Raw genomic sequence first — 9950 nt, 5'->3', positions numbered from 1 at the left:
AACTTAACACGTGGCGGCGACTGTCATGGCTTTAAAAAAAGTGGTTTATTCACCTATTTACACCTTCAGTGTGCATGGAGTCCAGATCTTACAGCATGGTCATTTCAAGAGGGGCTGGTTCCCCACAACAGTGCAGCCCTGGAGTCCAAGACATCTCTCCCAGCCAGCCTTCAGCCAGCCTGCCCAAGATGGAGACCAGTTTTTCTTCTTCCTCCTCCTTCTTCCCAGAACACCTTGCTAAAAACTCTCTGTCACTTCACACCCACCATCCCCTTGGCTATATCTGTCTCCCAAGGCCAAAATATTCCTCTCAGGTGGCCAATCAACCCCTTTTGTCATGTTAACAGATCCGCTCTTCACTAGGCCGGCCAGACTGGTTTGCATAAGCCAGCCCAGGGATTCCTTGTGTGCTGGTCCCAGGGGGAGGTTACCGTGGGGCGAGCTCCAGGACCTGAGTCGAGGGACGGCAGACAGTCCTCCACGGGCGAAGCGGGGTTCAAAGCGAGGAGCCGGGCAAGGACAGGAATACTGGAGGAACAGGACTGGATGCTGGCCGAAACAGCTCTTTAACGACGTTGCTCCCGCAACCTGGGACCGGGCTGACTGGCCTTTATCTTCTCTGAGGCCAGGGGCGGTCCCGGCCCCCAGGAGACCCGCCTCTCCTGGCCTTAAGGCGAGCACTCCTCCTGGGAGAAACCAGTTCCCTTCGCCTCTCTGCCCTGAGCCTCTACAATACAGGAGAGGCTGAAGGGTTACTGGACCCAGGGGGAGACTCACCTGTAGGCACTGAGTCCTCAACCACCTCCGGAGCCAGAGTGGATTCACCTGGTGCCTGCTCCTGAGGATCTGGCACAGGTGCAGGCTTCAGAATCAAGACCCTGCCCCAGTTCAGCCGGCCCTGGAGGCGGGGATTCCTGTGCAGGCTGGGATTCCTCCGGTTCAGCCTCTGAATCGGATTCCCAGGCCATCCCACCTTGCATGGTGCAGTTCTGCAGCTTGTACTTTCACCCATATCTCAATTAATCAAAATCCTACCATTTATTAATTTCTAGTGTTGAGGGGGTCCCCCCCTAAAATCTATAACATCAGTATGATGGTGCAACTGGGTAAGATATTGTGCTGGCCCCAGGGGTAACCTGAGCAACGCAGTCCAGGTCTGGTCCAGTATCTGGAGGTTCAGCTAGGAGTCAGTCTGATGGGGCCAAGGCAGGAAACCAGGTAAGGATATGTACAGGATCTCAGGAAGGATGTGGCATACAGCAATGTTGCTCCTGCAACCTGGGGTGGGGTCCGACAGCCTTTTATGGCCGGTCCTGATCCCCCGGCAACTCACCTCCCTGTTTCGCCCAAAGGCGAGCACTCCTCCTGCGAGTACTCAGGTCTCTCTTCTCTCAGACCTCAGTCTCTGCAGCTCGGGAGACGTTGGTGGGTTACTAGACCCAGGGGCCGCCTCAGCCTCCCCTGACCCAACTGGTAGTGGAATAGCTGTAAGTGATGGCTCAACTGAAGGCAACAAGGTAATCCCCACATCTGGAGCCAGGGCAGGCTCAAGCCCCTGACTTGGCCCAGCTGGTGTTTGTTGCAGGGGCACCTGTGCAGACTGGGACTGTTCAGGATCAGGCCCCGGACTGGGTTCAGATGAAGGATCCAGTGCAGACTGAGACCCCTCTGGTTCCAAGTCCGAGCCCAAGTCCCAGGCCATCACTGATATGATGGTGGCTATTTGCCAGAACCAATTCTCTACTATGTGGGTTGAAGTGCAGCATGATCAGGAGTAATAAGCTGAAACCAACCCCCTTCCCACAAGAACCCCTCCACCAAACCAATTCTTTCTCCCCAACTATTCCTTCTCCCCAACTGTTCATTACCCACCCCCACTTATTTGGGATCTGTGACTGGTATTAAAACCTGCCAGGAGAAAATTGGCTGGGGAGAAGTCCGAGGGGTGGAAGGAAGCATGGGTCAAGAAATTTTTTAAAAAAGAAATTCAGTACAACCTAGCTTGGGTTGTGACATGTGAATGCACCCGTCATGTCTAGTCAGCCTATTCTGCTGACTTAACTCAGACCCGGACTGAGCACGTGGACCAGATCAGTGACTTTGGCATTTATGAATATATGATTACCTGAAACACAACATCTAAAATGATGTAAGATATAACTAAGGCAACAGGGACAATGTCTTGAGTGGCAAGAACATCAAAGGAGTGCTAATGACCTTGTCTTCTTCTTCTTCTCCTTCTTCTCCTTCTCGGTTTCATTTTTTTCATCTGGTGAACAGGTCAACCAAAATTCCCCATTTGTACCAATGCCCTAGGTATAACTGTGTTCATCTGTTCCAGAAAACCAACAGCAAAGAGTCTCGTGGTCCATGGAAGGCTAACTGGCTCTGGCATGAGCCTTCATTGGCCAAATCTCTGGTCCTGAAAGACTCAGACCGTCCAAGTGTCCCTATTTTCCAGGGGCAGTCCTGGATGTGCAGAAGCCATCCATGTTTCTGATTTCCCTTGGGACATTCCTATTTTCATTGGGGAAATATTGGATGGTATGGAGTTATGCAACCCCTGAACCAAGGAGGTAAAGGTAAAGGTAAAGGGACCCCTGACCATTAGGTCCAGTCGTGGCCGACTCTGGGGTTGCGGTGCTCATCTCGCTTTATTGGCCGAGGGAGCAGGCGTATGGCTTCCTGGTCATGTGGCCAGCATAACTAAGCCACTTCTGGCAAACCAGAGCAGCACATGGAAATGCCATTTACCTTCCCGCCGGAGCGGTACCTATTTATCTACTTGCACTTTGACGTGCTTTCGAACTGCAAGTTTGGCAGGAGCTGGGACCGAGCAACAGGAGCTCACCCCATCACAGGGATTCGAACCACCGACCTTCTGATCGGCAAGTCCTAGGCTCTGTGGTTTAATCCACAGCGCCACCCGCAAGCAACCCTGTATAAGCTTTTTAATGTTTCATGTTTTATTATGTTCTTTTTATATGTTGGAAGTCGCTCAGAGTGTCTGGGGCAACCCAGTCAGATGGGTGGGGTATAGTAGTAGTAGTAGTAGTAATAATAATAATAATAATAATAATAATAATAATAATGGAATAATATATCTCTATGTTGGAGGGTATGAAGTCTACATTAATATAAATTGGTTCGTCTTTAAGTTGCCATTGGACTTGTCATCGCCGTCATACAATTAATAATGTGCATTAAACTTCACATAAAGCACCTGATTTTTGCAGATCACTCCTTCAAGAACCTCCATAGGAGCCACCTTTCTGCACAGCCAAGGGCAAAATGTGATCTAATTTTAAAAGACTTTGTCGTGCCGCATGCCGCCACGCAGCAATATCCAGCAAATATTTGGCTCAGTTGGTATCTTATGATTTCAGTCCTTGTTTCCCTTTAAGCCTTTAACCACCAATGTGAAATCTTGCACTACTGTGCTAAACACTGTGTTTCAAATTGGCATCCTTATCGCTTGCAGACACCATTATCTACCAGTGGCTGCACGCTGTGGGCTCTCGTCCAACTATTTCACTTTCTACAACTCCTAGCCATTGGATTTTTCTTTTCACTTTTCTAGCATGTCGCTGGCACTTCTTTAAAGAACCAAGTATTAAGAAGCGAAAAGAAAAGAAAAGGGGGGGGGGAGTTCCTTGTAGATCATGGATGAAAATCCACATTTCACTGAAGTCAATGGCAGATTTTCCCATGGTGTTAATAAACAAATCCACACCGCTCCTTATGGCAAATTGGTTTGATTGATTTGTTTAGAAGATTCATGTTTACAACCTTTTATGGGCAATGTTTCCAATAAAATATATAGATCAGGGTAGAGAACCTGTGGCCTTCCAGATGGAACCACAACTCAAATCCTCTCTGAGTAGAATGTGTGCTTTTATTTAAAATGCATCTCTGGGTTATTTGTGGGGCATAGGAATCTGTTCATTCCCCCCACCCCCCAGAAAAAATACAGTCCGGCCCCCCACAAGGTCTGAGGGACAGTGGACCAGCCCCCTGCTGAAAAAGTTTGCTGACCCCTGATATAGAAGATGTTTCTCAGTGGAAACTTGGGAGAGTTGTTTTTGGCTAAATATCTTTCAGTTTCAACACCTGTGATGAAAGACAAAGGGCTTAGTTTTGCTCTTCACTCTGATGCTGATAGTTAGCGGTCTTCTGTGGCAGCAGGAGTGATAGAAAACAGAGTTCGGGTTTTTCACCCTTCCATTATGCTCTGCCCACCATTTCTCATATGCAAAAGTGGTGTGTGCCCCCTGAACTCCTGCAAAACCCTTCTCTCCTGCAAATGGCAACGGCAAGCCTGGGGACCTCAGAATCACACCTTTGCTGCTGAATGTCTTGTTCCAGCCTGTCTTCCAGCCACACACTTAACTTCTGCAATGCGGGGGTTTGGACTGGATAACTCTTGATGTCCCTTCCAACTGTATAATTCTATGATATAGATGTGTGTGTGTGTGTGTGTGTGTGTGTGTGTGCTAAAAAAATTAACATAATTCCTCCCTCCAACAGAGGTGATCAAGTGGTTAACAAGATCCAAAAAAGCATAAGAAATAACAATGATAAACGACATAATTAAAATCAGGCCCCTCCCCCCCAAACCCTCCACGATACTAAACCGAAAGCAGCACACACAAAAGATCAAGAAAGCCAAGTAGCAAATAGTGAGTGCTAAATACTTGCTGAAAGAGAAAGGTTTTCAGTTGCTGGTGGAACACCAATGAAGAAGAGGATAATCTAAGTTACTGCGGCAGGGAGTTCTGCAGACAGGGCGCTGCCACAGAAAAGGCCCTGTTACACATTACTGACAACTGAATGTTGCAAGGCTTTGGGCATTGCAGGTGGGCTGTATCTGTTGATCTTAAGCGATGGGTGCACGGGTGGGGATTGTCCCGAGGTTGAATGTGCTAAGTAATTTCTAAAGTACTTTATATTCCAAAAATTGCTAAAGAAAAAATTTCAGGAGAAAGGAATGTCACTTCCAACAGGGTTCAGAATTCTAGATTAGAGATGTTGGAGAATTCTGATGAAATTGGAAACGTGAGCAGAAATTGCAGGCGTTTGCTTACTCATGCCATATCTGGAATAGAACACAATCCAATATTATGTATGAATGCTACTCCCCCAGTCATAAATTTTGCAAGTGCACAGGGCTATTATAAATCTTTTCGACATCATGGTCATCAGAACGGGAATAACCGCCGACAAAATTAGCGATATGGCACGAGGAACAGTCCATAATCAGAACTCGAAAACTGACACCGCCCTACTGAAGAGGCTGACGTTTCAAACAATCAAAACTGGAAGGTTGAATATTCTGGATTGGTGTCGCAGACTGGGCCACACACTTCGCTGTTATACAACACAAAGTAGCAGTCACATGGTAAGGAAATCACAATGTGTGAAGCAGCCCTCAGGGTTTCTGCCAAAATGGCAGCTCGATTAAAATCTAAAAATTAAACCTGAAGTAGGGGTTAAGAAGAATGAGGCCCATATGAGGAAGCAAATAAATTCCCTTTCCCGGTTCATGCTCCAAAATAAATTAAAAAATCGAAGGGCCCAGAACATTTAATCTTTTTGAGATAAATTACCTTGATTATTTGGTGGCTATTCCTCACCATTTTAAACACCTTATTACAATGGGTTTGTTCTCTATGTGTTCAGTGAACAGTGAACTGTATTTTTTTTTTTTAATATTGCCTAAAGGGCAATGGTAAGGAGCAGTGAGCCAGAAAAACCGCCTAGACACAACCCACACATGGCGATTGTGGAAGTCTGAGCACGCAACTCTTGTATCACATTGCACACTGCTTTTGTAGCTGCCAAACTTAGACATCTCCCCCCGCAAGCTCCCAGATTCAAAACAGTGCAGTTCTGAGCAAAACAAGTCCAAAGTCCCATTGGATCACAGAACTAGTTTCACAAAAACCAACTGGATGTAGCTTTTAGGTCAAGGGAGATACAGTGGTACCTTGGTTTTTGAACTTAATCCATTCCAGAAGACCGTTCAACTTCCAAAACGTTCAAAAACTGAGGTGCAAAGGGCGGTCAGCCAATTCAATAGAGAAAATTGTGAAAAGCAACAGATACACGCAGCAGAAGCCGTTCAACTTCCGAGGCGCTTTCAAAAACGGAAGCATTTACTTCCGGGTTTTTGGCGTTCGAAAACTGAAACATTCGGCAACGGAGACCTACTGTATATTAAGGCAGAGATGGGGGACTCCCTACCTGGGCATCTCGCCAAGTGACCCCTTTCATTAGCCCTTCTTTGCAAGATCCTCGAGTGCTTTTGCTTGGTTAGAATACATCCTTGAATTCTGATCATCCTTTTTGCTTACCTGAATGGAGGCATGGGCATGGCCAAGATTTATGTTGGGAGGTGGCAGCCCCCGGTCATCTTCTGTCTAGCACATTCGGAATGAAATGTCTCAAGAACGCTTGTTTTAAATTACTGTCTTTTCGCTCCAAGTCCCCGGAAAAATCTGTCAAAATCTTCAGTCCTTTGAAAACTAGGAAGCTGAATGAAAAATGAACACCTTTCATGCGGTTAACGAGTCTATTTTGCAAAATTACAAAGAACGCACCTTTTTTAAAAAATAAATAAATCTTGTTTTGAAAAAAATCTAGACTAAAACAGATTTTCTGAAAACCTCTTCAGCACTTCTTTCTCAAGTTCCTCCTTTTTCCCAGTGTAGTTTTTTTGTGTGCACACTCAGAAAGCACAGCCCACTAGGAGGCTCCCCTGCACTACTGACCTTAAAAAGGTAAAGGGACCCCTGAAGTCCAGTCATGAACGACTCTGGGGTTGTGGCGCTCATCTTTCTTTACAGGCTGAGGGAGCCAGCGTTTGTCTGCTCCACAGACAGTTTTTCCAGGTCATGTGGTCAGCATGACTAAGCCACTCCTGGCGCAATGGAACACTGACCCCAGAGCAGCACACGGAAACACCGTCTACCTTCCCGCCAGAGTGGTACCTATTAATCTACTTGCACTTTTGGGTGTACTTTTGAACTGCTAGGTTGGCAGGAGCTGGGACTAAGCAACGAGAGCTCACCCCGTCACAGGGATTCGAACTGCCACCTTTTGATTGGCAAGCCAAAGGCTCAGTGGTTTAGACCACAACTCCACCTGCCTCCCTTATCATTGACTTTTGTTGTTGTTGTTTAGTTGTTTAGTCGTGTCCGACTCTTCATGACCCCATGGACCAGAGCACGCCAGGCATTCTCCTCCTGCAGTTTGGTCAAACTCATGCTGGTAGCTTCGAGAACACTGTCCAACCATCTTGTCCTCAGTCGTCCCCTTCTCCTTGTGCCCTCCATCTTTCCCAACATCAGGGTCTTTTCCAGGGAGTCTTCTCTTCTCATGAGGTGGCCAAAGTATTGGAGCCTCAGCTTCAGGATCTGTCCTTCCAGTGAGCACTCAGGGCTGATTTCCTTCAGAATGGAGAGGTTTGATCTTCTTGCAGTCCATGGGACTCTCAAGAGTCTCCTCCAGCGCCATAATTCAAAAGCATCAATTAGCCAGGTCTTTACTCTCTGCAAGCGACTTGACCTAAACAAATATTTCAGATTCAAATATTCTGATTATTTTTATTTTTATTTTTTATTTATTTTCTTGATTCGGGAGGAACAGATGCCCCTCTGCCCCTCGCCGGGCAGAGACGGATGTGTGAATGTGAAGAAATTAGCCCATTGCAGAAACGTAAAATTTGAACTGAATATTCTGCCTGCTTTTGCCTCACCCCTAGCATGTGGGCCTTGGAAAGTTGATACTTGATTCCATAGATACTTGATTCCACTTCTGAACTGCTCTTACCAACAGAAATCTATCTTCTGGTTCCCTACGCTGATGAGCTCTAGCTCTGGATTAAGAACAGGACAATAAAAACATGTGCATAGGCCCAGATAGTGAAGTTGACACCCCAGTGAAAAGTCCAAGACCCTGGGAAAACATTGCACCCATGGTGTCAGAAGTGGTCTGGACATGGAAGATGGGTGGGAAGAGAAGATACATTCTTGCTGCCCCCGAGCAACACATCAGGGAGTGATCTGAGTACATATTGACCCATTAGAGGTAAATTTTCATGTTCATTCTAATTGCGTATATCCAGATATTTTTCCATGTATAAGACAATGTTTTTTGCTTTAAAAAAAATTAGTCAAAAATTAGGTGTCGTCTGATACATGGATGGTGAACATACAACTTCCCTGGCGCTGATGTATGGTACTAAATATACTGGTGCTTTGAATATTTGAGAAAGTACAGTGGTACCTCGAGTTAAGAACTTAATTCATTCTGGAGGTCCGTTCTTAACCTGAAATTGTTCTTAACCTGCCACCGCACCGCCGGAGCACCATTTCTGTTCTTATCCTGAACCAAAGTTCTTAACCCGAGGTACGATTTCTGGGTTAGCGGAGTCTGTAACCTGAAGCGTCTGTAACCCGAGGTACCACTGTATCAAAGTTGTTCTGTTTGATGTTTAAAATATTGATTTCTTAATTTGGGGGTAAAAAAAACAGGCGTCTTATTCACGGGGGCATCTTAGACACAGAAAAATACGGTATCTTCAAATAATGTGTGTGTGTGTGTGTGTACACACACAAATCATTTATCACAACATCTTTGTAGTAAGGAAAATAAAACGGGAAGCATTTCGAAGGTTGGAAGAAGTTATTTGAACACACTTTTGCTACATTTCAAGGCAGAGTGTGTGTTCGAACAAATAATGATTGCCATATTTAGATGTGTGTGTGCTTTCCCCCTTATACTGTAGTACTAAAAAGCCATCCCCTGGAATTTTTACTGGAGAGCATTATTACATTGCTCAAAGGGTTGGAAGAGCTTCTGCACACAGTTTAGTCACTGTAGAGGCTGAATATCTGCACATTGAACTCTGCCAGCCAGTGAACAAAAGGGGTGGGGAGATACCAAGCAGCCGGAACAGCTCAACCAATGGGAGCCCACCCCAAATAATGTGGTTATAAAAGGTATTTGTTGTCTAGGCGGAATGCAAATTAAAAATAACCATTTTGAGAACAGCCCTTCAGGTTATTGCATTTCGAGAGTTGCTGAAAGGCTATCAAATCTCACCACAATAGCCTGTAATAGATCATTTCCTAGCAAGCACAAAATTGGGCAGCAGAATATAGGTTCTGTGAAAGGCACACATTGCGGAGCTCACATTGCTATTTTCCTTCACAGTTGCAAGCGAGGAAAGCGATGTGTGTGTCTGTGCTGGGGGTGGAATAGAGAAGGGGGAGGGAAGCACAATGGACTTTCTTCCAAAAAGCACAAGAGAAATGGGATAACAAAGCAATGGGAAGCTCTCTGGGTACACCTGCTGTTCTCTTCTGCGTGGCCTTTGCTCCGGAAATGCTGTTGATGAATTCAAGGTTATTTAAGGTTGGATGCAAAAGAAGACAAAAAAATTTACGCAGCAGCTTCAGAACCATGTTGTTGGCATGGCAGCCAAGATTCCCCGGCTGCCCTGTATCGTTTACCAAGGCCACCCCAGCAGGCACTGCCAGAGGGCAGGCGGACAAGCTGACCAGTTGGCCCAACAATGCTGGAAGGAGGATCCCTCAGAAGATGCCACCACAGCTGTCAATACGGAGAACTTCTATGAGCACAGTCAAACTTCTGTCCACGTGGAGGGTTTCATGAAGGCTCCAGGTCCATGGACTCCTATCTCAGCATCTGCCGGACATCAAAAGACCAATCAGTGTGGCGTTTTGTTTTGTTTTATGTTTTTAAAGGGAATTCCAAGTGCTTAAAACACACTCTCTCTCTTTCAGCTATCAAGGGGTACCAGATGAAATTTAAAAAGAGAGGGGGAAAGGAACAAGTGGAAATTATTATTATTATTAATATTATTATTATTATTACCCAGAGAGGATTTCCACTACATACAGGATTTCCACTACATTTTATGGAGT

The sequence above is a fragment of the Podarcis filfolensis genome, assembly GCF_964270895.1.
Source record: "Podarcis filfolensis genome assembly, chromosome: 17".
Lineage (NCBI taxonomy): Eukaryota > Metazoa > Chordata > Lepidosauria > Squamata > Lacertidae > Podarcis > Podarcis filfolensis.
This window is presented reverse-complemented; position numbering follows the sequence as displayed.